The following is a 5,296-nucleotide window of genomic DNA, read 5'->3' as shown; positions in this document are numbered from 1 at the left end:
TTTATGTATTTTTTGTGCACTTCACTGATATAATTAGTTGGATTAATTTTTTTTAATACACAATTAATTATATTACTAGAATATATAAAAAAATCTATAAAAATAACTACACATGAAATTTTCCTTAGAAAAATCTTTACCGGTTTATTAACATATCCAATACACTGCTAAAAGTTAGACGTTCTTGCACAAAATAGCATATAATTATTTGCACGTGAATCAAGATATATAGGGATCACTGTCATTGTATTTGGAGCTAAGCTTTCGTTTCTGCTGCAACCTACTTTATTGCCAGAAGTTTTTGCATGAGTACGTACGTGTTCATTTTACAGGTTCACATGGTCACTACTGGCTATAGCAATTATAGCTCGCTGCAGCTCTTTCTCCTCAATTATTGAGTCCTTTTTATTTTGTTCTTAATTTGAATATGAATATTAGTAAAATAAGAAACTGCAGTACTGAACGTTACTCAGGACTGCTAGAATTTTTACCCAGAAATTTCACGTACGTGTAAAGCCTGCAGGCCCCCCAATGAATACGTCTACGACTCGACGACAGCTGCATCTTTTTTTTATATATATAAAAAAAGATATGGAACCAACTCAAAACCTATTGAATCCGGTCTGACAAAGTTAAAACTATACTTGTCAACGACGTGCTTTACCGTCAACCACAATTTATAATGAATAAAGAGGTAGTATTGATTATTCTGAAAAAAATTTTGACGTCGAAGTTAAAAATATAATATGGGTATAAGAATATATAAAAGATAAAATAAATCAAGTTCAGTTCAAATCTCCTGTTTGTTACTTTTTGTATGTTATTTATAGAAATTATTTTTTTGAAATGATAGAACTCAATTTATCTTATGAAGTATTTTTCTTTTAGAAGTCTAAGTGATCTATCTCTTATAAGAAATCTGATTTTCTTCTTTTTAGGAGTCTGAGTCCCTTCTTACCTTTATCTCTTAAGTAAAATTGTGAGGATTCAAATATTCCCTCTAGTTACTCCTCTAATTTTCTTCGTAATCATCACGTGAAAAATTAAATATACCACGTTTCTTTCTATCCCATTAATTGTTGGTGCAGAGACTTGTGGCAAAATTACAGTTGCCATGGTGGAAGGCCTTGGTTGGCGTGGGGTTTTGCCGCACAAAGCATTGGTCACCATTATGGCATGTGGCGAGGAAACTCTAATTGCCATCATGAGTGTGGCGAGGTTAGCTAATCACCATCATGGCTAGGTTGGTCGCTATAGAAACAGTTGCTGGCCTTGCCAATCTTAAGAAGGGTGCTGAGAAGACTTGATCACCAGCATGGCGAGGAGTTTTGTTAGAGCAATCTTGCTTGCTGCTTTCCATTATTCCCAATTGAGGTTGTTTTCTTCTGAATGATTTTTGCTGGGAGAAATTATTCATCCTTAAGTGCTTTTGTAACAGTATTTTCATACAGCTGAGGCTGCTAAATACTTGCTTACCCAGAGTTGTTGGTCGTGTTGCTCACCTAGAGGTGCTTATCCTCTTGGTCGCATATAGGTGTTTGTATGGTTGTTTGCCTAGAGGCATTTGCATAGTTGCTTGCCTAAAGGCGTTTGTATAGTTACTCGCCTAGAGGTGTTTATATTCTAAAAACAAAATAGGCTAGTGTAATAAAAATTACAAAGTTGATTTTTAAATACCTAAGCCTTGCTTTGACAATGGTGAGCTTCATGGCGGGAAGACTTCCTTCAGGTGGCGAGGGGCTTCTTGGCGAGAAGACTTGCTTGGGCGCTGATGAGCTTCTTTTTTACATGGCACCACGAGCCTGATCGTTCATCATTGGTGTTTAAGGGTAGCGTGGTCTACTGACATCTGCGCCATTTTTTACATGGCATCGCAAGTGTGATAACTCACCATCGGTGTTTAATGGTCAGGCGATCCCTGACCTTTCCCATTTTGCATGGCACCACGAGGCTGATTGCTCATCCTTGGTGTCTAATAGCTGGGTAGTCCCTGACCTTTCCCTTTTTGTATGGCACCGCAAGGCTTATTGCTCGTCATTGGTGTCTAATAGTCGAGCGGTCCCTAACCTTTCCCTTTTTGCATGGCACCATGAGGCTGATTGCTCGTCATTGGTGTCTAATAGTCAGGCAGTCCCTGACCTTTCCCTTTTTACATGGCACCGCGACACTGATTGCTCATCATTGGTGTCTAATAGTCAGGCGGTCCCTTACCTTTCCCTTTTTGCATAGCACTGTGAGCCTAATAGCTCGTTATTGGTGTTTAAGAGTAGCATGGTCTACTGACCTCCACACCATTTTTTACATGGCACTGCGAGTGTGATAACTCATCATTTGTGTTTAATGGCCGGGCGGTCCCTGACCTTTCCCCTTTTGCAATTTCATGAAGCCATGACCACCATCCGCATTTATGGGTAAAGTGAGACTGATCTGTAAGGGGCACTTTATTTAGCCCATCAATAGAATCAATAAATTTAATATTTACCAGATGTTCTAGAAATATGCAAAAAGAGTCTTAGCAATAAAACAATAAATCATATAGAAAATAAAAATTTTGTTATCATGGGTAAGGTTTCTCCAACTGCTCTGCATTCCTAGGGCGAGAAGCCTGCTCGCCATATGTTTCTCTTGTCCCGCCGTTGATCAAGAAATTTCATCTGATTTCACCTCGGGGCGCCCTGTCCCTATCATCATTTGAGGGCGCTCCATCTCTGTTGTTGCCACGAGTATCTTGCTACCTATCTGGGCTGTCCTCTCTTTGCTGGCTATATTCTTGTTCATACCGTCGCTTAGGCTTTGAGCGTTCTGTGAGCATTCGCTCTAACTCTCTCATGCTCGCCAATTCAGTGACCCTTTTTTTGATGGTCGTGCAGTCTTCTATCCCATGCGAACTCGTCTGATGATATTTGCAACAACGATGGCCTGCTCTAGATTGGCGATACTCTCTTCCTGGCTTCTCCCTTTCTTGCACATTTAGATTATTGTTCAGCAATCTGTTGTTATGCTCTGGTTGCCTTTCTTGTCTTCTGTCCTGATGACTCGATGTAAGTTTTTTGTCACACTGGTTGGTTTTACGTTCTGCCCTCTGCTTCTCTCTTCTCGGGTTTGCAAGGGTGTATAGTGTATCTTCAGCATTCACGAAGTCATCTGCCCTATCCGTGAACTCCCTCAGAGTAGACGAGGTCCTCTTGGCTAGCTCAGTCATAAAAGGGTTGCGCAGCCAGATTCCACCCAGGAGGGCGGCCAGAGTGATCTTCTCGTCTTGATCTTCGGTTGTCAATCTCTCTTTATTAAAACGGGTGAAGTATGTCTTCAGATTCTCATCTTCTCTCTACTTAACTGTTAAAAGGTATGCTGATCCTTCTGCTGGACATAAATTGGGTTAGTAACTGTTTAGCTAATTTTTCAAAACTGTCTCTTAACCTTGGCTTGAGGGTCTTGAGCCATGCTCTCGTTGTCCCCTCTAGGGCCAAAGGGAAGGCCTGACACACAATCTCACCTGGAGAACTGTGGAGTGTGATGTAGGCCTTGAAGTTCTCCATATAATCTATTGAATCTTTGGAACGGACCCATCATACATATTTATCTAAGGTACCTTGAACTTTGGCGGGAGTGACATGGCCATAATTCGTTCGCTATATGACAAATTTATTTGGTTTAGCAAGCATTCCACCGAGAAAGATCCCTCATCCTCTTCGCCATCTCCTCATACTTTCCTGTCAGTTCTTTCAATTCGTCATGCATTTTTTTCTTCTTTGTTCACCCTAAGTTTGACTCTGTATTGCACGGTGCCTCCCCCTCACCTTGCTCATTGTGAGCTAGTACAGTGGTATCGTTAGACCCAGCATTCTTTCGCTGCAACTCGTCGTTTTCTTTATGCTAGACTTCCATGACCTCCAACACCTTTTTTAGCTTCTCTTAGGGCTGAGCACCGATTCAACCAGAGTCGGATTTGGCCTCCTCCGACTCCGACTCCGACTTTGTCGGAGGCCGAATCCGACCTCTGACTCCGACTCCACTTACACCCCACTCCGCTCCAACTTCGACTCCGACTTGTCGGAGTCGGAGTCGGAGTCGGAGCGGAGTCGGAGTTGGGCTTTTTTATTGGGCTTTTTTTTTACCCAATTAACATTTCAATTTTACAATTTGTAACTCTAATCGGATTTGGGGTTCTATATCAATTTTTTTAAAAAATATAATTTGAGATTTCTAATTTATTTAACCAAAATCATCACATTAGAAAATAAAACTAAATTCAAAATCTATCACTATAAAAAATAAAACTAAATTCAAATGTGCAACCAAAATTAAAAACTAAATTAAAACTAAATACATACATTAAAATTACATAACCAAAATTACAACCTAAAATTAAAAATACATAACCAAAATTACAACCTAAAATTAAAAATACATAACCAAAGGTCCAAAATTACAACGTAAAATTAAAAATACATAACCAAAGGTCCAAAAAATGTCATTTTTCAACTTGTGCCTGAAAAAAAAAAAAAACAAAATTAGTAAAGAAATAAGATACCATATAAATTTATAAAAATAAAGAAAGTAAAATTGAAATAAGATACCAGAAACAAGATTGTCAATCCTCTTCACGAAGTATGCTAGCCATAGAATTGGCTAATTCTGCATTAAGATGTTAAAGTATAGGAAATTATTATTACAAAATGTTAAAATCAACTTATATAACAATTTAAAAAAATCTCTAAATACATTACCTGAGTCTAGCTTATAGCTCTCTGCATCATCAATGGCTTCTATTATACTTTTGACTCAAGCATATGGGAGTAGATTTCAACCAATTTTGCGAGCACACGAGAGCTTCTACAGTTCTAGGAGCCAAAGAGCTCCTAAACGGATCCAGGACACGCCCTCCTGTGCTAAATGCTGACTTAGATGCAACGGTGGTGATAGGAATGACCAAGATATCTCTTGCCATTAGAGCAAGAACTGGATATTTGGTGGAGTTGACTTTCCACCAAATTAAAATATCGAAACTCCCCGTAGGAATCTCAATGTTCTCCAACAAATACCGCTCTAACTTCGACTTACAATCCATCAAGGATGCTGTATGCTCTTTATGGAACTCCCTCAAAAAATCCAAGGGATCATAGTCTGTAACTGTATTACTACTCCCCATTGATGCACTAGCTTCACCGCTTTGAGTTTTGTTAGTACCAATAGGGGTGTTCATATGGGCCGGGTTTTACCCGGCCCAGTCCGGAACCCGGATAACCGGATATCCGGTTACGAGTTTCGGCCCGGATTAAATCCGGACTGAAAC

The 5,296-nt window shown here is 39.5% G+C and overlaps 1 long non-coding RNA gene across 1 annotated transcript; it reads right to left on the bottom strand.

Annotated features, from left to right (window-relative positions):
- Positions 1-4,431: 4,431 nt before the first annotated feature.
- LOC122291676 lies at positions 4,432-4,781 on the bottom strand. Its single transcript, XR_006236729.1, has 3 exons — positions 4,731-4,781; positions 4,581-4,638; positions 4,432-4,492 (listed from the first exon to the last, which is right to left on the bottom strand). It is a non-coding gene; the product is annotated as an uncharacterized LOC122291676 (long non-coding RNA).
- Between the last annotated feature and the right edge of the window lie 515 nt (positions 4,782-5,296).

This window comes from Carya illinoinensis, chromosome 13 (assembly GCF_018687715.1).
Source record: "Carya illinoinensis cultivar Pawnee chromosome 13, C.illinoinensisPawnee_v1, whole genome shotgun sequence".
In the NCBI taxonomy this organism is placed as follows: Eukaryota; Viridiplantae; Streptophyta; class Magnoliopsida; order Fagales; family Juglandaceae; genus Carya; species Carya illinoinensis.
Note: the sequence above shows the minus strand (reverse complement) of the source record. Positions and strands in the feature narration are given on the sequence as shown.